Source organism: Pristis pectinata, chromosome 20 (assembly GCF_009764475.1).
Source record: "Pristis pectinata isolate sPriPec2 chromosome 20, sPriPec2.1.pri, whole genome shotgun sequence".
Taxonomy (NCBI): Eukaryota; Metazoa; Chordata; class Chondrichthyes; order Rhinopristiformes; family Pristidae; genus Pristis; species Pristis pectinata.
Window position 1 is genome coordinate 16,050,791 of NC_067424.1, and position 26,750 is coordinate 16,077,540.

The 26,750-nt window shown below is 39.6% G+C and overlaps 1 protein-coding gene across 2 annotated transcripts in view; it reads right to left on the reverse strand.

Moving 5' to 3' along the window:
- foxp4 (forkhead box P4) overlaps positions 1 to 26,750 on the reverse strand; it is a 310,618-nt gene that overhangs the window by 235,489 nt on the left and 48,379 nt on the right. Inside the window, exon 1 of one of the 2 annotated variants that reach the window (XM_052034376.1) lies at positions 7,212 to 7,300. The exons of the other annotated variant lie outside the window; for it this stretch is intronic. The gene's annotated coding sequence lies outside the window, so the exon portion shown is untranslated. Of the gene's footprint in view, positions 1 to 7,211; positions 7,301 to 26,750 lie in introns of those variants that run through there. 2 annotated transcript variants of the gene reach the window in all.

Consider the following 26,750-nt stretch of genomic DNA (forward strand, 5'->3'; position numbering starts at 1 on the left):
GGCAGTGAAATAGGGCTGAGATAAGGACCAATTACATCACCAGGCAGGCTGCTAATCTTTGGAATTATGTCCTCTAGTGCATTATGGATGCTCAGTCTTTAGATATATTCAAGAGGGATATCAATTGGTATTTGGAGACCAAAGGACTCAAGGGAAATGGGGGTGGGAAAAGTGGAGATGAGTTAAATGCTCAACTATCTCCTTAATAAATATTAGAGCAATTTCAAAGGGCCATTTGATCTTATCTAGCTCCTGTTCCTTATATTTTTATATTCTTGGAAAGGGCTCAAGAGGACAAGTGCAAACAAGCACTGAGAGACAGAGAGATACGCCCACAGTCAGAACTACAACAATCCCATCATAAAAGCTGCCTTTCACTGACACCAGGTGCAGTGGCACTAGATTAAGACAATGTCTTCCCTGTTGCTATATCCAGCACCCTAGTTGGTTTTCCTAGTGTCAGAGGAGAAAACACACCCTTCAACATATGCCTGAGCTGCACTTAAAATAATAATATAACATCTCTGACCATCGGCCTTCTGCCAGCAATACGAAGCATGATTTCCAATTGTTAAGCCTGAGTGAAAGACAATGTGAAATGTGGGGGCGGCAATATATATATCCAACACATGGCTGTGACATCGACAAGATAGAACAGCCTGAGCTATAGAAAGAGGCCGACTGGGAAACAAGGGAAAAAAAAGGTTGAACTTTCAGTCTCACATTTAGAAAACACTTCAAAATTCTGAATTAAAAAGAAGAATCTTTAGGATCGAATAATTCATTAATATATTCTGGGACAATTCTTTCAAAGTAGGCTTGGTTCTGTTCCAAATGCACTAAAGGGTTTTCTGCATATTTTCAAATCCATTATCTTCAGCCGATTTCATTATGCTATCATGCACACATCACTTTCAGTGTTGAAGTCTGACAGAAAACAAAAGACAGCAATTGTACCCACTGGATCCTGTACATAATGAATGATAATGCCAGTCATTAGGGTATTTCAATTCCTAATAGTCATTTGATATTTTTCAAGATCTCTCATTGGCAAAGTCTCTTCCACCATGTGTACTGGGTAGATGGCCAATAATGATTATAAAGGCCAAGATTTTCTTCAGGGATAAATTCTCATCCACAATTTTATTCCCTTAAAATAAAACCTATTAAAATGGTAGAACTGAAAATAGTGTTGGAATATATATCTGTCTTTTAATTGTGCCAATTAATTCCATTGTTCCATGCAGTCAAATGGGGAAAACAGACTGACAGTGAGAAATTGAAAGTAAAGCTATGTGCATAAGGTAAAAGATTAAGAAAGAATAAAGGTGCAGTATTTCAGGCTTTTGTGCAGTCATGAGATTGCACCCAAAATTGTTTGAAATTGAATTGATTCAGTTGCAGTTCAAAGTTTTGTTAAAATTCATTTCCATACTCACAAATGTAAATTCTTCAATGAACTAATGCAAATAGCAAATAGGACATAATAGTTTAATTATTTTCATTAAGAAAATGTGCCTTAATGTACTTAAGAGAGATAACCTGGTGCAGCTCTTTAATAAAGCTCAAAAAGAATTTCTTTTGTTTATCCAGTCCAATTTTGATGAAAATTGCAATACATGCCTGAACACCACTGCTGGAATTTTCAACTGCGCATGTTCTGTCTGCAGGACACTCATGCAGAAGCAAGCTGTCTCATCAGTCTATGAAGTCTGATTCAGCACAACATAAAGGAAAACTGCTTGAGCAAGTCCCAGCTGCTCTGGGAACCCATCTTAGGTAGGTCCCTTTAATGGTGAGTACTTATCTGGATCTCTTTCAGATCCCATCACCCCCTCACACAAGCCCATGACCCTCACCTGTGCCAGTGCCCCATCCACCAATCCGCTGCGTTGATTTGTTAACCTCACCCACCTCGCCACCACTGACCATTAATCACACCCTGAGCACCAACTGCAACCTTTGAGTACTGTCATGAATAAAGTAATTGTTGGCCTGCCTCTACTGTCTAACGATAGGAGACCTGACCAAAGACTAACAAAGCACTTTCATAAAGTTTGATTCTACCAATTGAGACTAACTAAAATTACTGGAAATCTTTAATAACCATACTATGCAACTTAGCAGTTTCATTGATGTTCCATGTTCAATTTCTTATGAAGTTTTTTGATACGAAGATAAATATTTAAAATCTGCCTAATTGTGCCTGTGCAACCAAGGTTTTTAAATGCTACTTGAAGAGCCTTTTGAACCAGGGTAACCAGCAGAACCTAACAATTTTAATCCAGTTTGTGTGCAAGGCCAAACCTGGTCTAACTCAGTCTTGAACCAGTGTATGAATATAAGCGGTTGTAGGAGTGGCTGGTTTTCTGTTTAATATTTCCTGAGCTATCGTGCAGTTTCAGCCAATTCCTGGATTCCATCATGTTGACTGGAAACTTGAGCCTAAAGGGCCAACAAATATTTTATTCATGACATGAAAAAGGATGATAGAGAGAAATGGTGGGAGAAACAATGAGTAAGAGACTTGGAGAAAGGTCATAAAAGAGTAAAATAGTGAGAGAACATTTGAGAGAATGGACTTAGGGGGGTGAATGACCTACTCTTGCTCCCACTTAAGCAATGTAAGAAAGGAAGAGTATGAGGGGGAAGCTCATTAACAAGGTTATCATCAGGACATGTTCAAAATGCTATGGGCATAACAATAGATCCCACAGTTGGGGATCCCTTATCTTCCCTTCCTGATGCCAGATAGATAGCCCCAGTCCCACAAGATCTCCCAGACTACTAGCTAAGAGTTGCCTGATATTTATCCTTCCTTACTGAACACTGCCACTTATTAGCAGAAACAGGTGACAAGCTGAATGGTAAGATTCAAGTGAGGTCTATCTTTTAACATTTATTCAGTTTCCAACTCATGGAAATTCAAAATGGCTACAAAGTGACAGAGGAAAATCCTTTTATTATCTCATGCTATTAACATAGTACTTCATCCTAAGCCACTTCATAGAGTTATCCAAAATCAGAGGATATAAAGTGATATTAGAGAAGGTGATCAAAATATTGGATCAGGTCTCATGGCTTTGTCTGAACTGATGAGAGAGTGACAGGGAAATGTAAAAGTTCAGAAGGTGACTTCAAAGTTGAGGGAGTAGAATGCACAGTTGCCATTAATGAAGTGATGCAATTCCGGTTTGCCCAAGAGGCTGGAATTGGAGCAGTGCAGAAGTCTCAGAGGGATGGAAAGCTGGAGCTTATAGAGAAAGGGGGGATGGGGGCGAGGCTATGGAGAAATTTGAAGACAAAAGTAAGAAGTTTAAAATGAGGATATTGCTGGGCAGGGATGAAGGGTGAATGGAACTTGGTGTGAGTTGAGATGCAAACCATTAGTTTTAAGCAAACTCGTTCACAAGATTATAAAGAAAATTAGACTGATGGTGGGTGAGAGTAAAGGAGCTTGTATGAAAAAAAACAGATCAAGTCAAGCATTACAAGGAGAAGGGAGAGAGAAACAGAGACAAGGACATAGACAGAGACAGTGCAAATAGATAGTAAGTGAGAGCAAGAAAACAAAGAGAGACAAGAAGAAGCAGTCTAAGAAATGCACAGTTACAGAGAAAGGGAAACAGACATGATGAAAATACACAACAGATGTTCTCAAAGAAATAAAAAGACATAAGAATCACAAAAGGAACAAGAAGTAAATCACAGGCCTGAATCTGAGCATAGAGAATCCATTTTGGCAAGAAATGTTCCTCTTGGATCTGGATTTCTATCAACAGTATATTAAAAAGCAGACAATTTGTAACCCTCTGTCCCACTATCTATTTAATCATTCAGTCAGTAACTGACTCTAAACAAAAACAATAGGAACACAGGGCACATTGTACACACAAATGATCACACTTTGAGAATGATGTGAACTCTTATCATGAAGTGATATACTGCATTTGGTTTATTAAAGAGTACAGATTAAACAGACTGAGACGATCTAAAACCATTATTAAAAATCCTATTCAATGAGTTTAGAAATGAAAGGGGTTTGGTCCAATGGGGCTCTGTGAACCATATATACTATTCCCTGGCCAAAACCAGGACACTAAGCAAAACCTACTCATTGTCAGTTTTGTTTCCTCTCTGCCATATTTACATTTCAGGTGAGGAGCTTTGGCAAATAGCACAAAACACCATGTTTGAAAAGACAGAGCAAGATAATCCCAGAGCTGATTAAGATGTGATGGATTTGTAACTTTTTTTTAAAAAAGAAGAGGGACAGAGTGAAAGTTATGGGAAGATCCAGAGGGTAGGAGTGTTTACAGGCAATGGCCGGTGGAGAAAACTCATTCTTTTGCTTCTGAATCTGACCAGTCAGCTGCTGTCAGAAGGCAGAAGACCCTTTAAAGTGTGAGGGCATACAATTCCTGAACAAACCACAAGATTAAATAGGTCATCTGTAACACTGGGAATTTCAGTGTACTGGGCACTTCATCTGAAAAGGAAAAATAATTAAAAATAATTCTCTACCTCCCTACATTATATTAAAATTTTCCTCTCCCAACGCAAAAGGGCCTATTTTTATATCTAAAAACCTACCACAAAAGGGTGATGGAATTGCTGCCTATAATGACAGTGGAAAAAGATGATAATTTGTATTAACTAGGGAGCAACGAGTCAAGCTCATTTGCATCTTTTAGATTATATGCATTTCAGAAGTAATTTCTGGAGGGGCAATGAATGAGTATTAATTCCCGCGTGAATTCACAATATAGAAAAAAAACCATCAAACACCACACAGGGAAGGAGAGAGAAATTCGCAGCATAATAACGGTAGCTTGCTTGGTGAGAACTAATTCACGAAGAGCATATTTCACCCGTGCATTTAGGATCGAGCATGATGGCTATAGAAAGACTGTTCCTTCAGTACTTTAACATTCTCCCAGATAATTATCATATCATATTTCATTTCTCTGCTTACAATGCTAGTCAGTCACTCTGCTCTCTTTGCAATTACTAAAGTAGAGAGAGAAAAGGTGAGTAAATCCCAGTGCATTCGATCTCTTCTTAATATCAGCCACATTTGGAGTTGGTGAACACATCGACTGAAATTTGACAAACAAAATTTGTCTTCAACCCTAATTATGACATATTTATTTGCCCTTTCCTGCAGATAATATTGGGCCTCATCTTTCAATTAGTAATTATGAAAATTAATAGCAAACAAAAGCAATAATGAATACAGCTTCAGTAATGGTGACAGCACTGCTGCAAATATGACAAGGTCAAATTATTTTTTTGTGTGTAATTCAATGAATGTCATTAAGAAACATCCAGCATAATCTGTATCCTTTGTTCGCTGTGAAATATATTTCTTTACTTTGCTGATGCATCTTATAAATTCCTTCCCATCCACTGACTTTCTCCTGATGGCGTTGACTCTCAAAGGTGAACTATTCTATCACCTTTCTGGCTTGTCTTCCAAGTGGCCATTTGAATGACCATGTGTGATCCCAGACAGTCAGCTTTGGGAGCTATTCAACTGAAGCAGGAAGCACACAGGCTGACTTTTTTCTCTAACCTAATTACATAACAACAGGAGCTTTATCTGATTCCTCACTCTCCCAGTGCAATGACTTTCCATTTGTTTTATTAAGGGGCCGAAAAGCCAACATTATTCCACAGGAATATGAGGAATAGCCAGCAGGATAGGATGAGACTGGTGGTATTTTGGAAACTGGAAAACAGGCAGCTGGTGGAGGCAGAGCTTCTGGAGGTGTCACATCGAGAGAAGTCAATGGTCTCAGTGGCAGTGGGGGATAGAGGCAAGGATTAGCAATTTCTACCCATCCACCCTTAACAATGAGATTTCAAGATATAACTGCAAAAACTCAGAGAAATTAATTCAAGAATGTTTCCCTCAATAAGAATGCTGTGTTTCCAAATTCCTCTCCAAGTCACATCTCATTTGCAATTGGATATATCAGCTGTAACTCTATCATCATATAACAGGATATATGTGAGAAATCCCTACCAACCAGCATGTTGGCACTAGCTTTACCACATAGACTGCAGTGGTTCAAGAGGAAGGACACCCCACACTCCCATTCCCCTCTGCCACCCACCACACACCCACCAGCTATCAGGGCATCTATGTTTTTAGCTTAAAAAAAGAAGGAAATCACTCATAGGTAAGTGTTGTTGGTGGAGAACATTGCTTGGGAGTTCATGTTGTTTACTGATTGTTATCATCGGTTCAAGGAACAGTAGGAGGCCATTGGTTGCCTCCATCATGCTTTGCCCTTCATTTTGATCACAGAAGATCTGTATCTTAACCTTACTTACCTGTTTTGGTTTCTTAACCTTTCATAACATTCATAACAAAGATAGTTAAATCTCACATCCGAAATTTTCAAATGATTCCCCCCAACCTTAACGTTTCCGGACAACTCCGGACTTTTTGTGTGAAGAATTTCTTCTTGATATCAGCTCTGAATAGTCTAACTCAACCCAAGGTTGTGCTTGGATTCTAGAGGAAAGAATTTCTCTCTAACCAAATGGCAGTGTTATGACAGGACCTGGAACTTAAGGTTTCCATCTTTCTAAAGTTGAAGTATAGGCACTTTTGAGTCCTCGCCGATGTTTGATGGACAATCTAACAGCACAGATATGGGTGTGGGGTCAAGGGAAGTGACAGAGTGTAAATCTGGGTGTCAATAGTGTATGTCTGGAAGCTGAGCCTGTACATGAATGAGTGACGGAAGATGGACATACCCCATCATAACAGAGAGACAAAAGCCAAGGCAACAAATGGCACAAGAGAAACATTTTAGGGAGTTAAGGAAGAGTGCAAGAGGCAGTAGAGTCTGTGAGAGAGTTTCTTCTAGACTTCAATACCACATCCTCAAAATGGATAACATAAAGTAATTCAGAAAGGGGACAACATGCATAATTCCATTTCTGATTGTTTATCCTTTACTAGCACATTTCCTTTTACGTCTAAACTTTCTGGAAGTATTTTGTTCTAATCACATAGCTTCTGCAAGTTTAAGTTGCCCGCTTAAAATAGTCTTGGCTCCTCATCAAACTTCACAAATATTTTTTTAAAAAAAGGCACAGAGCACATAAAACTGAACATGTACACTGCAGCTTTTGTTGGAGTCTGGATTATTCACAGTTTGAGTATATACTCCCTCCTCCACAGGTTAATACTTTACATAAATACAGGCTTCCTTTGTTCACGATCCCAGCTGGACTTTCAGGAAGAACTGCTGCTCAGGACTGTTGCCTCTGGGTCCTAATTGAAGGTTGCTCCTGTCTCAGGTACACTGGAGTTAAAATTGCAGGGTCTGTCTTCCCAGTCGTTTTCCCACAAGACCGGATTCATGCTTCCAGTACAAAGCTTGTTAAATCTATGACACTGTGTACCTGCAGGCTATTCTAAAATTTAGGGCATCACATGCTACTGAAAATGGTGTGAGAATTGCTCATGATATATGTTTCCTTCTGACACTGAAGTGGGATGTTTGGCACATTGTGTTCTTGCTAACTCTTAGGGAAATCCCATTCCCCACTTATTTCCCTGTAACCTACTCATATATGCATCAACACTCCCCTGCCACCAATGCCAGGGGTAAGATACAGTGGACGATTAATCTGCCAACCAGCCTATCTTTGGAATATGGGAGGACACCAGAGCACCTGGGGAAAATCCACACAGCCAGAGAGAGAACATGCAAACTCCACACAGACAGCACTGAAGGTCAGGATCAAACCTGGGTCGCGGGAGCTATGAGACAGCAATGCCACTCACTGTGCTGCTCACGATGATTTAATGCAGTAAAGTGGAAAGTTTACTGCTGGAGTCGTAATCCAGAGACATGAGTTCAAGACATTTTTCAGAGACATGTTCAAGTATCAGCATGACAGTTAGGATAGTTAAGTACAGTTAATTAAATAAATCTGGGATAAAGAATCAGCAACTATGGTCAATAAATTATGAGATAATTGTAGAAACCCATCCAGTTTAGTGACGGTAGCGTAGCGGTTAGCGCAACGCTATTACAGCTCCAGTGATCTGGGTTCAATTCCCGTCGCTGTCTGTAAGGAGTTTGTACGTTCTCCCGTGTCTGTGTGGGTTTCCTCTGGGTGCTCCGGTTTCCTCCCACATTCTAAAGATGTACGGGTAGGTTAATTTGGGGGTTTAAAATGGACGGCGCGGACTCATTGGGCCAGAAGGGCCTGTTACCCCGCTGTAAATAAATAAAAAAAATAATAAAAGAAAAGAAATCTGCTATCTTTGCCTAGTCTGGCCTTCAGACCTATAGGAATGCCTTCTGAAATGGCCAATCAAGAGAATTTCTGTTGAAGGGATATAAGGCATGGGCAATAAATGCTTGCTTGTCCCAAGATGCCCATATTTTATGAATGAATTTTTTAAAAGTTACTTTTCTGAAATAAGCTAATCAACTCATGCAGAAAGAATGGCCACTCAATGGTAGTATCAGAGGGAAGCTGGCACCAGTCAGACTTTACATGGTTGGTCACTAGATTCAGGAGGGGAAGGTGAATGGAGTATACTGAAGAACAATAATCAGTTGATAGCATACTGCATGCAATTCTTAAGGCACAGCAGGCATTGCCTCATCCAAATTATTTGTTCCTAACAGCTGTTCTCAAAATATTAACATTCCACTAAGCCTTATAACAATGATATGGAACACAATGGTCAGGAGCACAAATGTCTCAGTCCTTGCTGGGTTCATTGACCCGAGTTGGCCAAGAGGAAGCTTAACTTAGAAGCTGAAAGCTAGCCAAGGTGATTGACCATGGCCACTTGAAAATGGAGGAAGTCATTCAGCATTTTGAGCATATTCTGTCATTCAATAAGACCATGACTGATCTATACCTCAGCTCTACTGACCTTCCTTTGGTCTGTATTTCTTAGTGCACTCATCCAAAAATATCTGTCATCCTTAGTCTGGAAAGCTCTAGCTGATCCCTTAACAGTTACTGTTTTGGGTGAATAAGCTCAAGATTTCCAAAATCCTTTGTGTCAAAAATTGCTTCCTGCTTCCATTCCTAAATGGCATAGTTCTAATTTTGGTTTCTACCACTGACCACTTTCCAGTCATTCCTGTGGGACGGTAAATATAAATGTCAGAGCTGTTTCAGCTTGGATGCGTTCTGTCTTCAAACAACTTATTTGATGACGTCATGGATGACAGACAGTGGCAGAGGTAGTGCATCTTGACTTGAGCTAAAACCTCTTGGAGAGTCAGCAAGAAAATATCAGAGTAAAAATGTAGAATAAAACAGTGTAGACTAAAACCAAAAATAAAACTAAAACCTAACAGGAAACAGGGGAATTTGGACAAATGAACTAGATGTGATTTAGACATTAGGATTTTGGGAACAGTCCAAGGATTATAATATAAATACTAAACTAATAATGGGATTGGGTTGGAATGTTTCACTGGAAGTCAACTGGGATGATCTTGGATTTAGGTTTGACTGCCCTGTATAGGACTGGCTGGACCAGTGTGTAACTAATAATCCTTTCTGCTGACAGCCCTTTGTGGCTACAGTTAGGTTACTCGCTGCCAAGACTTTCTAATCATACAACTGTGAAACAATGAAGCTTTAGAACTCAAGTACTGCTTTCATCCCGGAGCCTAATTAACTAAATCAGGAAGACAAAGCATTCAACTATCTCCTGTAAAGAAACAAAGTCAGTCCCGTGTAATTTAGCCTGGCTTTGATTTACTCAGTTGTTGTGTTCAGTAATCTCTTTTTCTCAGGACACAGAAGCCAAACCTTCCCTGCAGCTTTTAATTTGCATTATTTTCCCCTTAGTTTCTTTTGCCCAGTTGCTGTCACAGTCTATAGCAGCTGGGCTTGGGTTATTTCAGGATGAGGCGAGGGGTTCCAGAGGTATCACACTGCATAACAGACCATGTCAGTCTCACTTAACTTGACTCTTTACTATTTCTTCTGACCTATCTCATATCAGTGTTATCTCACACTGTATAGTTGTTCACATATTCCAGTAATTCACCAAATAAACCCAAATACTAACATGAACACTGAATGTCAGAAACTGTTCAACATGAGGAGAGTTATAGTGCCTTTTCAATTTATTTTACTCAAAATATTTGATGCTGTGTCTCAGCTTCTATCCTTGGCTTAGATGACACACACTTCATACTTTCTTCCTGATAGTGAACAGAAAATAATTCTAATAGATATGTGGCAGTTCCTATTCTTTCCTGCATCTCGTGGGTTTCTTATCTCATCCTTCAGAAGAGGTTGATCCTTATTGCTTTGAAGTTTGTTCTAGTCTCCAATTAAACAATTGAAAAGTAGATAGCCCAGTAAAAGAACAGAGGATTTGCACTGAATTTTACATTAATTGAAGGGTTGTAGGTGTCATTGCCAAGGGCAGCTTTATTGTTTAAGTACCATAGGAAGCCCTAATTGGTCTTGACAATGTGGCGGTGAATCATTTCTTTCACTGGAGTGATAGTTTGAGCAGATTCCTGGACTTTGACCCAACAACAATCAACAAAACAGTGCCCTTGGAGGGCTTACACATGCTACCCTTGTCCTTCTAAGGGTAGAGATCATCAGTTTAGGGGGTACTATTGAAGTCTTGCTGAGTTGCCATGGTGCATTTTGTAGATTGGATACACTGCAACCAGTGTACTCAATGATGGAGAGAATATATGTTTAAAGTAGTGGTAGGACACCCATCAGGCAGGCTGCTTTGTCCTGGATGACGTTGAGGTACTTGAGTGTTGTTTGAGCTCCACTCATCCAAGCAAATGGAGGGTATTTTGTCACACTTTTAGTGTTCCATTTAGATGGGGAAAAGGCTTGGTGGAATAAGGAGGTGAAATATTCAGTGTAAATAATCACAGGGGCCACAGTATAAATGTGGTTGATCCAGTTAAACTTAGGAGGTCGATGATCAGCACTGACTCAGTGGGTCAAAGAACCCATTTCCATGCTATATGTCTCCATGACTCAATGACTAATTCTGCTCAATACTCTTGCCCAGGATTTTGATGGTGGGTGACTCAACAAAGGTTATGGTCTTGAATCTCAGGGAGAGATGGTTAAGCTCTCTCTTGCTGGAGGTAATCATTGCCTGTCACTTGCCACATATCAGTTTAAGTTTGAGTTTTGTCTCATTCTTTCTGCCTGTTCTGTCATCTGAGAAGTTGTGAATGGAATTGAGCAGTGTGATCATCAGCAAACATTCACACTTCTAGCTTTATTAAGAAGGGAACCTCATTAATAAAACAGTGGAAATAGTGGAATTTGGACATAACCCTGAGGATTCTTGCATCATCATCTGGGGATTTGATGAATGATCTCCAGAAGACACAAACATTTTCTTTTGTGCTCAGTATAACTCTTGTCAATGGTGAGTTTTCTGTCCTGTTCTGATGAAATACAGTAAAGTAGTGTGATTACTAGACTGATAATCCAATAGGCCCTGATAAATGATTTTTGGATATCAATTCAAATTCAACCACAGAAACACAGGGAATTTAAAATCCAATTAATGAAATAAATCTGGAATAAGCTGCTGGCATCAGAAATGATGACTCTGAAACTACCATTTGTTGTCATTGTTGTCACTGTATACTAACCCAATGTCACAGCACTGTGTAATGAATTGACCTGTACGATCGGTATGCAAGACAAGTTTTTCACTGTACCTCGGTACAAGTGACAATAATAAACCAATACCAATACCATCTTGACAAGAAAATCTGTAAGTCTTGCCCACTTTGGCCGATTTGTGACTCACTGTAATTCAGTTTACTCTTAACTACCCTCTATAATGACTCAGAAGGGTGCACCAGCTTGAAAGTGCAATACAGCAACTTGCTAAGACTTCCTCAACAGAATTCCTAAATCAGCCATTCAAGGTAATTCTGGCTGTAAAGTTTTTTGGGATTCCTTGAACTTGTGAAAGGGTGTGTTTGCTGCAAATTAGTCTTTTTATGTTTTATCCTAAAAATGTTTATGAGTTGATACATCTGAATTTCTCTTCCAAAGGGAGTCATCAGGACGGTGGGGCCAGGGTCAGAAGTAGGAAAACATTACTCTGGTGAAGAATTGACTGAATATTTGCCTGATTTAAGTGTGTGGATAAAGAATAAAATATCACTTCAAAACAAAATGTGTGCAATTGTGGTTCAAACCAAATAACTATGACCAAAAACAAATTTCTACACAGTTCTGAATGGCACTTGAATAAATTATCTTGACAGTATCCGTGGCTTTCTGGAAAATGCAGGGGTTACAGTTTCTTTGTTGCTAACAACTATTTCCTAACAAGAGCTGGAAAAATATCATCAGACCAGGAAAATAAATCACATCGCTAACTCAATAGAAATAAACCTAATCCAGCTCACACAAGATGGTTTAAAGAAAGTGCTCTGACTCTTATTGGAGTCCAGGTCCAAGATTTTAGGAGAAATCAAAGGAGCTGGAGTTAGTGCAGGAAAATGATGCTAAAATAACAAGTCAGCTGTGATCTTATTGAATAGTGGAGAATGCACAAGGAGCCAATGACCTACTCGTGCTGTTACTTATACTCTTATGTTCTTAAGAACACTGACTCTCCCAGAGTAGTGGTCCCATGAACACAGATTCTCAGTAGATATGGGTTCCACCGGTGCTAACTCTCACTGGTTTATGGGGTTTGGGGCATAGATTTTTCCACAGGCATTGACTGTCACTGGGGTAGGAGTTGCCTTGGCAGGGACTTTCACTGGTGCATGGGTCCCATGTGCATTGGCTGCTTCTGGGGTACACGTTCCATAGAAATTGACACTCCACCAATCTTGTCCCAATTATCAGCAAAACAATGGAAACAATGTTGTCAACATTGTTTTCAATGGCTCTTCTTCCCTCAGGATTGAGGATGATTTCCTTACATCCATGGGTTCTGAGAGTGGCTGATGAGGCCAATGTGGGCACAGCAGATGGGTTGGTAGTTTGAAAAGTGGTGCACTCCTTCTGCAGCTTACACAGAGCTTCTGTGTATTTCTGATGGATGTACTCAAGGTTCTCAATACCATCCCAAATGCTCCTTCTCCACTTTATACAGTTATGGGCCAGAGATTCTCAATGGTCAGTGAGAACGTTGCACTTCCTCAAGGAAGCTTTCAGCACACTTGTACACCTACTAACCAATGAAACTTTAGTTCTATACCATTGCTATATTCCAGACCACTTTACAGCCCTACTCTAAACTTCACCAGAAAAGCTAAATTCCAGAGATCGAATGCCCTGTGCATCAGTGCAACTTTTTATCAAGCAAAATATCAGAGCAGGAGGTGCATGGCAAAACCATCTTCATCCCTTCCATTTCTCTAACTTATAAATAGATTGCTTTCTCTTCACTATTGTTGGTTCCATATTAAACTCCTTACTTATAAGTGCGTCTGGTGGACCTTTGCCACAGAGACCAAAGAAGTTAAAGGTGTGCCATCATAATCTTTACAAAGGCAATAAGACTGACAATAAAAGTGTCCTTGGCAGCAATGCCCACAAAGTAAGTGAATGATAAGAATTTTTTCAGTCAGAACCTCCGATGTTGTTTAGGATACAGGCTCCCAAACCCTGACTCTCTTTGAGGTTACATTTCATAGGCTTGGACATGAGATATGGATCTTTGGACATTGTCTGCTACTGGGACCTCTCACAAGGGTATGAATTGCTCCCACATCCACTCTTTCTGGGATGTAGGTTCTAGATTAACTGCAGGATGTTGAAATTACTTGACAATAAAACCAGATAATTGTATCAATGGCATGGCATTTCATTCAATTGACTGCAGGATAAAGCTGTAAGCTGGTGTGTCTCACTTCTGCTAGAGAAAGGGTTAAAGCACACTTGGTGATGAATGATTTCAGTTTTCATTCAAATCTTACCAAGGCCTTGGCACCAAATTTACTACAATAATAGAAGGTGACCTTTCAGAAATATTTGAAATAATCGGTAGGTAAAGCTGGCATTTAAAAAGCAATCAGAAAGTTTTATAACCTAAGATATCCCACAGGGTCTTAAATAGACCAAGACCTTCTTGTGCCTCAGTAAATGTCTCTGTATTTCAGGTGGATATACGTTTACAAAAGACAGTCATGGATTTTTAACTTTGATAGGTGTTAAATGAATTCTCTTTCTGGTGATCTAGTTGTACTCAATGGATACTGAGAGGACTCTGGGAGAACACTACCCATCCTGAATCATCTCATTAGCCTCTCAGGTTCCCCACTTACCCCACCTCTCTTTAATCTTGAAGCTCACAGGAACGTTGATGGGAGCACTTGCTCTATGCATGCATGTGTGTTTGTACATGTGCATGCATGTGCCAGCTCTTTTTTGACAACACCTTTCATATAGGCAAAGTCTACCAACACAGCACTAAGGCAGCAGGCACATGGCAAGATCACTGTCTGCAGATTGTCCTCCAAGAAACAACATTTTCACAAGTATTTCCCATTAACTTCATGTCATTTGGAGTCAATACTGAACTTCTCTACCCAACAGCCCAGTAGGGTAATCTTCCTAAAAGACAGCTCGCCACCATCTTCTCAGGGGCATTTAAGGATAGGCAAGAAATTCTGGTCACATCCCAAAAATGAACTAGTCAAAGTGTGTGGATGTGTACGTGCACATTTCCAAATGTGTGTGAAATCTTATGTGTGCGAAATCTTATGTGTGCATACAGATTTGATGACAAAAAAGGCATTTCTGATGCCTCATATAGTCCAATATCTCACCCATGTTCCCTGCAAACAATGGTTATTTGGGTTTGAGCACACTTACCAGTCGCTTTGCGCTGTGCTACAATTTAAAGCTAGAAGGAAAGGAAATTGGCAAGATAAAATATAAAAGTTCCCACAACTCTGCAGCCAAGATAACGTAAACTGTAACCTAATTATCGGAAAATCTCACTTGGAAAAGCTGGAAGCCCGAGGGAGCTGCCAAACCATGCTATAAAGTTAAACAGTAAACACATTCAGAGACCAAAGCAAAATAGCAATCCCACTAAACAGGTACAACTCAATGGCAAATAAGATGGTTGGCAACACGACAGGAAATAAAAACCAGGCCTTGATATTTACAGGGAATCAACAAGGGAGGGAGAGATTTAGGCAGCGTGGAGTGTTGTGGAAAAAGGGAGGGAGCAGGCAAGGGACCAAGCATGTCAGCAGCTCAGAACTGAAAAGACTGGAGAAGTAGAAGTATCAGCAAATTTAATGGAATAATATCTTTAAAACTAGCTACCCATCAGATTGAAAGGATGGGCTGAGTGTTTTGCAGGAAACCCTGCCCACAAAGGCAGCAAGTGGCGTCTGGTTAAACGTCAAGATGACCTGGTGGAGGATAGAGGGAGGAGAAAGGGAAGCTGAGAAACCATGGAGAGAATGCAGTTGTCGGGGCAATGGGTACTCCTGGAAGAGATTGGGAGGCAGAAGCAATCTCAGGAATGGACACAACAATGGGGAGGGTCTCGTTGCAAGGACAGAGACAGAAGTAAGGAAATGATCATGGGAAGGAAGGAATGACAGGGGAGATCCTTGCCTGGCTGCTGTTATAGATGTTGTCACAGGGCCATCGATAAGAGTGTTGATCTCAGCAGGCACACTGACAATGCAAAACTTTTGCAAAAATTGGTATTGGTATATTATTGTCACTTGTACCGAGGTACAGTGAAAAACTTGTCTTGCATATCGATTGTACAGGTGCAGTTACAATGAGTTAGTACCGAGTGCATTGATGTAGTACAGGTAAAAACAATAACAGTACAGAGTAAAATGTCACAGCTACAGAGGAAGTGCATAGCAGGTAGATAATAAAGTGCAAAGTCACAACAAGGTAGATTGTGAGGTCAGAGTCCATCTCATCGTAAAAGGGAATAGTCTTATCACAGTGGGATAGAAGCTGGGACAGTGGGATAGAAAATACATTCTCAGGTTGTGGTGAAGCTGGAAACTATTGCCCATTCTCATTACCCCAAGTAGAATTTGGCACAGCAATTAATCATGAAATCATGTCGATGATGACAGAGGTAAGCAGGGAATGGAGACTAATAGCAGTCGGATTAAAAAAATTCTAGTGGGTATTGTGTATAGGCCCCAGGTAGCAACTGTGAAGTGGCAAAATGTACAAGTACAGAAATTAGAAATGCTTGTCACAAAGGCAGAATGGTCTTAATGAGGGATTTTAATTTCTATTTTTCTTGTGATAGGTTGATGATCTCGTGTCTGAGAGGCAGTGAAAATCTAGAGTGTGTTAAGGACGCAAAAATATGTTCTTGAATTAAAAGACAGCAGGCTATATTAGATTTAATAATGAGTAATGAACAAGGTTTAGTTAAACAGCCTGAAGGTACACGAACATTTCTCTAATATTGATTGAAATATGACCGAGTTCAAGGCAGGGAGAAACATTAAACATTAAAGCTGACTTTACTGAAATTTTGTAGAGACAAAAATTGTTCATGGCAAACTTGGCAAATCTGCTCAAAAAACAATTGAATGTGATACAAATCATTTTAAAACCCTAAGGGGCAAAATATCTGCTTGCCAAAACAAATACCCATAGACAGGTTAAGAGGTAAGGGACAACAAAATCTTTGAAAAAAGCACAAAAAAGGCAAGAACTAGCACAGATTCTAAAGAATGGAAGAGATATAGAGAATGCCATAAAGAAAGTAAATCAGATATAGAATTAAAAGGGATTATAAAGAAACTTCCAAAATTATGAAAATCAATTCAAAAATGTTTACAATGAGCTAAAAGAGGGTAGTCAGGTGCAATGTGGATTTCTTAAAAATGGTGAACAATCACCCTGTAAAGGAAAATAAGAAATGGTGAACATGTAGAATGATTACTTTGTTTTAATATTTACATTTGAGAAAGAGGATAGTATCTCAAGAATGCTATATTTAAACAGAGAGAGAGAACAACTAGATGTGAACTAAATAGCAGTGATGAAGAAAATAATGGAATTTTGGAGTGATAATTCACCTGACCCAGATGATTTCCAACCCAAAACTTTAAAAGAAGCTGTTAAAGCATTATAGATGCATTACCCATAAAACTTGAGGTTTTTAAATTTGGGATCAGTTCCTTTAGATTAAAAAATCTGGACATACCACTCCAACATTTAAGTGCAAAAGGGACTTGCTGTTTAACGTTTGTTGTTAGGAAGTTACCTGAGTCTATAATTAAGGATAGAGAGACTGAACACCTTGAAAACTTTCAGTTGATCAGAGAGAAGATGCATGAGCTTGTGAAGGATAGGTCAAGTTTGAGGAATACAACTGAATCTTTTGAAGGTATGACTAAAGCAGTGATGGGCAATATCTATGGATGTTATTTATGTGGCCTTCTGGAAAGTATTTGATAAAGTCATCCTGAAGAGATTGTTAGTTAAATTGGGATTAAGGCCAGTTCATTAACCATGCTAGGATATTGGCTGAACAACAAGAAACAGTGTGCAGTGACAATGGGCAGGAACTCAAATTGACTGGGTACTGATGGTGTCCCACAAAGATCTATGCTTGGGCTACAACTATATTTACAAATGATTTGGATGGTGAGACAGAAAGCTATGCATCGTAAGCAAAGGAGGTAGAAGCATTCATTTACAAAGAAGTATTACGAGAGTGAGCATATGGATACATGCAGCATATGGATTTCAATGCAAGTGTGAGGGTGTCTGCTTTGGACGTAAAAAGAAGAGAAGCATACTTTATAAATAGTTAAAAGATAAAAGTAGTGGAGGCCCAATGAGACTTTGGGGTCCATTGAATATAAAATGAGACATGAGATAAGGGAGCAGGAGTAGGTCACATGGCCTTTGATACTGATGTGCCATTTGCCAAGATCCTGACTTTGGGCCTCAATTCCATTCCACTTTCCTGTGTGATCCCTTTCACCCTTGATTCCTCAATCAATAAAGAACTTAGGCTTAAACAATGATTCATCATCCTCAGATCCAAGGATTCATAACCCACCGACAGAAGAAGTTCTTCCTCTCTCTCTCTCTCTCTTAAGTGGCTGCCTCCTTATTCTGAGACTACACCTAGTAATTCTAGAATCTTCCACCAAGGGAAATTATCCTAACAGTATTCATTCTGTCAAACTCTCTCAGAATCTTAAACATTGAAGCAAGATTATCTCTAATTCTTCTAAATTCCAGAGCATGCTGCCCTATTCTACTTAATTGTTATTCACAGCCCAGCCAGACTAGTGAATGTTTGTTGCATCTTCTCAAATGCAAAGGAATGGTTCAGAAATAACCAAAATGACAAATGGATTACCAGAGGAAACAAGTTAGGTTATAGCTGTACAAAGCCCTGATTAGACCAGGAACATCGTGAACAATTCTGGGCACCACACGCTGGACCATTGGACTTGGAATGGGGGGCAGTGAGGATATTTTAAATGATGTCTGGATGCTAAAGTGTAAATTGAAGAAATGTACAAATTAGTTTTGTTTTTCCTCAAATTTAGAAAGTTTGTGGATGATTTGATTGAAGTTTACACAATGGTAAGATGAAATGACAGGGTAGACAGAGCAAAACTAGTGATTTTGGTTGGAGCATTTGTGGCTTGGGGTTTGGTCAGGCCTTTCAGGCTGAAATTAGAACACAGTGGTAGAAGTTTGGAACTCTCTTCCACAAATTGCCATTAATGGTTGATCAATTCTTAATTTTAAATCCAAAATTGATAGATTTTTGATAACCAAAGATTATGTTGAAAAGGCCTTCAGTCATTTATTGTCCATGATTTTAAGTAGAATGACTGTGTGTGCACATGTGTGTGTCCCTGCATGCTCACTTCCCTACTTTCTGACTTAGTTTCTTTCTTTGATAGACCAAAACGGACTTACATTTTCACCCACATAAAAACATACATGCACACAAGTGCTCATCCTCACACATGGAATATATGCGGCCATGCTATTTATCACCTTCTCTCATACACATGTACCACTCTTCTCTCTCCTATACAGACTGTTTTTCTTTCACGGTTTAGTTCATTCTCTTCAACAAAGTTTTTCACTGTATTTTATGTTATTTTTCTGCTCTGTTTCAGTATCCCAGGACCCAACCTCCATAAACAGCGCTGCTGGACACCCTTCCTGCAAAAGCTGGGAACCGTCAGCAGCAACAAGCTGAGAAGCTCAAATCAATTAAAGCAGAGCCCAGACTACAAACACAGGTGAAATTAAACCTTCACAAACACTTCAAACAGCTGCAGCACGATGACAATAGCACTCTCTGTTTACATTAAATATCTTTTTAAACCAAAAGGAACACGACATCATTATAAACAGCATTTTTCACTTAACATTACTGCATATTTAGTGAATGACTAACTGGTGGTGTCATGGTAACTGAAAGAAAAATAATGATTACAGAGGTCGACAAGACCCCAAGAGAAGAAGCATAGTACAGTTAGACTGAATAAGCAAAAGCTTGGGATTATAAGGAAGGAAGGTGGAGGTGAGAGCGGGAGTGGAGGAGGGAGTGGAATTATGTGTAACACAAGGAGTTGTGCTTACTAAACAGTGGTGTTACATAGGGAATTGTATGTATTAGACTGAAAGCTGTGCATACTGAACAGTGGGTTATGTAGGGAACGATGCACATTGTACAGTGCATATTAAGTGCACTGTTGCACAGGGAGCTGTGCCTATTGAAGAGTGTGTTGCATAGGGAGTTGTGCACATTTAACAGTGTCTTGTACAGGGATAAAACAACATAAAATACTGAAGATACTCAGCAGGTCAGGCAACATCTGTGGAGAAAGAAAGAGACTTAACATTTCAGGTTGATGACCTTACATCAGAATTGAAAAACTAAGAAAAGAAGCATATTTTAAGTTGCAGAGCAGGAGGATTAGGGCAAGGAAAGGGAATGCCTGTGGTAAGGTATAGATCAAGACTGTCCAGGTGATACAATAGCTGTTGGTGCCATCTAAGAGAAGGTGATATATACTTTTAATCATAACTAATTGTCTGGATTGAGTATCTCTGGCTTATTCTGTTTTTATTTCAGATTTCCCACATCTGCAGTATTTTCCTTTTTGATTACTGTTTTACAAGGAATTGCATATTTTGAATAATGTGTTACAGAAGGGACTATGCAGAAGACTGATGCAAGAACAGGAAGGTCAGGTTATTAAAAGCTATGGAGAAGCACGAATACCCTACATCGTGCATCTTCTTTCAAGTGCTTCAGAGCCTTTTTAATCAACATCAAGGCTTCACAATTGTACAATATGCACTCCCTGTTGTATGAAGTGCAGCAGCCAATTTACACATGGCAAACTCCCACAAACAGCAATGTGTTAATTACCTGTTGTAATAATGATTGGTTGATGGCACCTCTGAAGGTGGCAACACTGATTGCATATTCTGCTTTCAAAAGAATTGAATTTGAACCCATAACTATTTGGCTCAGATTGCATCCATGTGAGCCACTGATAATACAAATCCTTAAGGGGAGAGGTAGATTCAGTGCTTTGATTTATCAGAGGGACATTGCTTGTAGGTCTGTCTCTACTCTTTCATGGTGCTCACCAAGAGATTGTGATCAGGATCAGGATTCTTCACAGGCTTTTCCATTCTATGTCTAAGTGGATCAAGTACTTCCCTGACCAAGCCCATCTGCCTCATCACAGGTCTTGCTTTATACCCAATGCTTTATCCTGTATAATGTCACTCACACAGGACAATGTCAGCAGCTTCAATAAAGGTCCATATAAAACCCTTGTTCATTTGGTTCCCAGTCCAGTCCAGCATCACTGTTATTAACTGGAAATAGCAGTGACCACTCTGAAGATGGAACAAATGTCCTGACAACCCTGGCCATTTCTGTTTTCATCTCCACCAGGATCCAAAGGGACTGTTTCCAATTTAATTCATACAGCATGCTTAAAATTAGATTTAAACAGATTTTATTTTCTCTATCATCTAATTTTCTTATTTGCACTCCCAAGGGATCAGGAGTAAAATTAATAGAGGTCTCTCCACAGCAGCTGAATGAAAAATTCACCTTCTTGGAACCTGCAAATAAAAAAAACGCTTTCAGGTTTTGATGTTCAAGGAACCTGGGCACAGGGCTACACACATCCCATGGACACAAGAAGGGACACAAACAGAGACTTTCATGAGAACCTTGGATAGAAGTCTCTGCAAGTATCAACAAGATAATTCAGCGAGGAGGAGGTATTCCTTTATCCTTGTCCTAATGACATTGATAGGTTGCAGTTGCACAAGTACTAGATACCACCTGATAATCTCAGTTAAGGGCAACTCCTCATCTATAAATTTAAACAGTGATTAATAACTGGCTAATCAACATCAAGGCTTCACAATTGTACCTGGCCTGACAGAAGGAGAAGCCCTGTTGCTTCTTACCTCTTACTTCTTACTCAGGTTCTGAGGTGAACTATAGTTTACCATTACCAGATCTGAAGCTAGCAGCTTTCCTCAGTCTGCCTGAGAAAAACATAAAAATAGCTTTGTTTTTCTCCTGATAACTACTCATTCATCCCACATACAGTTCAGGTGGATGTAAAGGATTCCACCGTATGATTCAAAGAAGAGCATTTATTACTCAGTCTACACCGCCAGCAAATGGATTCATTTGCCAGTTGTCTCATGTGGGATCCTGCTATGCATAAACAGTTGTCAGATTTGTTTAATCAACCATTGCATTTCAAAGGTGAACCAATGTGTGATGTGTTTTGGAGGAATTTCACTGCAGCCAACTTTATTCCACAAAGAGTGCAGCATGAAAGGAAAGAACATGAGCTCAAAATGCAGCATAACATTCAGAAAGCAACTAAATGATTCTAAAGTGATAGAAACCACCAGACTAGAAGGAAAGAAAACAAGTGAAGTGATAAAGGATGATAAAATAAACTGAAGGGGAAAGTTTGAGTGAAAGAGAAAAGGCAGTGTGAAGATCAGAGGTAAGAAAGAGAAACAAACAGGATAGCACTAATCATGTAAGAGAGGGAAAGGGGTAGCAATAGAGGCAGACAAAGGAGGAGAGAGTGCAGATGGAGAGAGACTGGAATAGTGTCAGTTAGTGATGAAAACAGAGAAAAAGCATGAAGGAGCAACAGAAGACAGAAAGTGAGTGATAATGGTTGTGAGGAAGGGAAAAAAAACAGGAATTAAGCGAGAATCAACATGTGTGGGGAAAATGAAAGCAAAGGGATGAGTGGACATATAAGGTTTTTAAGGGACCTTGAAAGTTATAAGATATTATTACACTCCATAAACTCTACGCACTTTCTCTGGACTTTTTGTATTGATCCCTTCTTTGCTCTCATTCTCTTATCGCTCTCCATTCTCTGTCTCTCTGTTTCTGACACACTCATTTATGTCCGTTTTCCTTTTTCACTCACTCTTTTTCACTAGTGTCTCTGTCTGTCTCTCTTTTTTTCTCTCTCCCTTTCTCGTTAATTCATGTTCATGGACACTGAATTTGGATCCAATCCAGGAGCAAGTCACCTGAGGGAAAAGGCAATATTAATTCCGATTTAATCAGAATTAACTAACTTCCCTCCATATCCAGCAATACATTTCCATCCAAATTAGAGCTGATTGAATCGGAATTAGAAAGTATTATGGAAATGGGGCTTGAGACTCAAATTTGACAGAAACCAACTTCATTTACAGATACAAAAAGCAATTTAACACAATTTTCTGATTACCATAAGTTTCCTAATCACCTTCACAGATCAGAAGAGTTCATATGGGAATACAAAGGCTTGTTCTTGTCGAGGGGACTCTGGGTCACCTTACATTCATCTCTAAAAACAAGGGCAAAGGAAGAACCAGGACCAGCCTTTGCCTAAACAGGCAGATTTTTAACCCTTTAGGCTTTTAACCATTCAGGTTTGGTCCTTTCTGATTTCATCTCTTCTCAATCAAAATTTTGTTACTTAAATGGCACAAGTGACTTCCAGCTAAAATCATCACAGTCTTTAATATGGAAACCTAATGCAGCCGTTATTATGTTTAGCTACGGGACAACAGTTACTGTATTGCATGGTCAAATGAACAATCAGGGTTTGCAATGCCCATCAAGGGGTCTCCTTTATCATATCCCTACCAATTACATTCTGCAAACAGCTGTCACACAAAGAAGAATCCATCCGGTTTACTTCTGAATTTTCCGATTACCATCATGCCTCAAACATTCTCCCACAGTCATCCATTGTCTGACGTGCTGGCAAATGGTTCACCTTACTAGAGTGCTATGGAATAGAAACACAATCAACATTGGGGCATATGAAGGAAGTGCAGAGTTGGCCTTAATTTGTGTTCAATGGGTTGCTTCTCAATGGTACATCATTAAAAACTGTCTTACCAATGGGCCAGTGCCTCATGAGAATGGAGAGAGAGCACATGGGCAGAGGTTGCACTCCTCGCTTGACTGCTGTGAGCGAGTGATGAGACCAATTGATGTGATCGCTCCAATAATTATTAAGAAAATACCACAATTTGTTTGGCAGAGGTTTGGATGGTATCTAAGTGCTCAATGTTTGTGGAAGTAGAAGAGCTGGATGAAGCTCTAGCTCTAAAGTTAAAAGAAATACATAAGTAAAACTGTTCTTTTAATAACTAATATCCACAGTCCAAAATCATCACATTTTATAAGATATTTATTTATTTGTCACATGTACATCGAAACACACAGTAAAATGCATCCTTTTGCATTACTGAGAATGTGCTGGAGGCAGCCCACAAGTTCTGGCGCCAACATAGCATGCCCACAACTCCTAACCTGTACGTCTTTTGGGATGTGGGAGGAAACCAGAGCACCCGGAGGAAACCCACGCAGACACGGCAAGAACATACAAACTCCTTACAGACAGCGGCCGGACATCAAAAAGAGACCCTGCTCTTCCAGAATTTTACAAAAGGCAAAGTCAATCAGCCTAACCAATTCGTGCTGCTGCTTAAGTTCCACATTATACTTCAACTCACCGCACTGGGACATCCTTCTGTTCCTTTCTTCTTCATTGAACTCACTTAGCTTAGGTTTAAATGTATCTACACTATTTGCCTCAACCACTCTTGTGGACATTCTCATTTTTGACCACCACCAGGCAAACATGGGATCACCAATGCTTACAAGTTCTGTTCCAAGACAACATTGGCCTAACTTGGAAATGCATCACGTTCCTTTGTCATCGCTAAGCCCATGTACTGAAATTACCCACCCATCAGAACAGTGGGAGAATCTTCAACACTAGGACAGCCAAAATTCAAGATGGCAGCTTACTACCACCTTCTCAAAGGCAAGTAGCACTGAACAATAAATACTGGTTTTGCCAGTAATGCCAAATAAATGAATTAAAGAACACAGAATGAAAAAAAGAATAAAGATGTATCAATCTTTCTTACATTTTGAAATTCTCCTTTAAAAGAAACATCAGGTTTATTTCTATGCAGAGCCCCTTCATAATTTTGTGTCACATCTTAACATGTCACCTTTCAGTCTTCTGTTTTCTACTGAAAAGAGCCTCTGACCGTTCAAGCTCAGTGCTGGTGTCATCACTTTTGCACTTTTTCCTTTGTTTATTTATCCTTTCTATATTATGAAGATTAGAATAGTGCTGTGTGTATGTTTTATTTAAATTTAATACAACTTCCTTTTGTTTGAAGTCTATTGCTCTAGAAAGGATCCCAAGTGTTTGTTTTTGCCTTTTTATGGACCTATTAACCTGCATTGCTAACTTAATAGTTTGTCAGTCTGTAGCTCCAGATCTCTTGCTCCCAACTCCATTTAGACTCATTTCTCCCCAGGGGTACATGGCCTCATTATTCCTCCTACCAAAATGTGACACTTTGCACTTCTCCAAATTGAAACTCATTTGCCAATTACACAGCCAATCTGCAAGTTTATTAACACCATCCTGTACTCGTGTAATGTCCTTCTCAGTATTATCTATTTGCATCAATTCACTTCAAGATTCTGCCACAGTATTTCCAATTCCCATGTCCTAATCATTAAATGGTGAACAACAACGGTTCCAACACTGACCCCTGTGGAACATCACTTCTTATCTTTCAACAGTCTGAGTAAATACCATTGACCTCTCAGTCCCTTTCTTTTTGCTTTTTAGTTAGTTTTATATCTAGTTTGCTACATCCCCTGACTCTATCACATGATCTGACCTTTTACATTATTTTGTCTGAGTGGAAAATATTGGATCACTGGGGGTAATTTTCAACTTCACAGCTTAAGCAGTTATGTGGCTACAGCACCTTTGGAAAACAAGCAATCTTAACCTGACAAAAAAGTTGACTGGAATTGTAGAATAACCAAACGATCAACTCCTATAGACAACCAGAGGTGGTGAAAGTGAAAGTTCCCTAATAGAATCAGAGATGCTGTCATAATTATTTTGTATTTGTTATTGTCACAAACTGTATCTCTCTTTCTGTTTTGCTTTTTCTCTCCTTCCATGCCTTTTGCTCTCTTTTATCTCCAGATGCCCCACTTACTCTCTCCCGTCAGCATCTCTCCACCGCATTCTGCAGCATTCTGTCTCTATCTCCGTTGGTGCATTCACCATTCTTTTCTCTCTCAGTGATTCCCTTACATTACACAATGTTCCGCGGTCTCTGAAATCTTTTGCTGTATTTAGATATTGAGTGAATTTAATTTTCATTTTATAGAATTGATGAAAGAAAATGGAGATCAGGACTGATAGTGCAAACTGAGAACTTGGTGACTGCTGCCTAAATTCCTGCGGCTCTGATGCAAGATCAGACACCACAAACAATTGCTTCCACTCAGCCCACATGGTTAATTTACAAAAGGATGAAGTCAGCAATATAATTGTCTTCTTGCAGATGCAAGTGAAGCATTTGCTGAAAGAGTCTCCTGATAATTCAGCTGCTGTGCAAGACTAGAAGATCGGCGAGCAAGCTTCTACAAGTTGACATGTGTATATAAGTGCAGCCTCCCACGCACTCAGTTGTAGGGCATTTCACAGGGTAGAACTGACACAATAGAATATAAGTAACAGCAGTAGTCAGCCACAAGGCCCCTAAACCTGGCCATCATTCATAAGATCATTGCTGATCCTCCACCTCATATTTGATCCCCATATTCCTTGATTCTCTTTGAATTCAAAAATCTGTCAGTCTCACTCAATCCAACTGAGAATCTTATTCTTCTCAGACCAGGTGAGTATAGCATTCTACTAAATTCTCTTCCAGGACAATCTCCTCATTTCAGGAATCAATCAGGTGAACCTATGCTGCAATGTTGTTAGACATAAAGACTAAAACTGAATGTAGAGAGGTTTAGTAAGTGCCCTGTACAATTGCAGCACGACTTGTTGTACTCCAACCCCCTTACATGAAAGGAAAAATGGACTGAGCTGATTTAGCTGACCTCAAGTCTATCTTGACCGTGAAAATGCTAAGTCGAGTTCCAAGGTTAAGGCAGGGGCAACTCAGCTAGGCTGTGTGTCCTGATCTCTAGCCAATAATGAGATGTACACATAGTATCAGGCTTGTAACTCGAATACACCAAGAGGAATGGTCACAGATACTCACAGGGGCTGAGAAATATCAGTCCAAAGCAGTTTCCAACACCCGTGGCACCTTGTGCAGTGAGGATTTTACTACAGTGATTACAGCTTCTAAATTGTCATTAGAAACGGGACATTAATCACGTT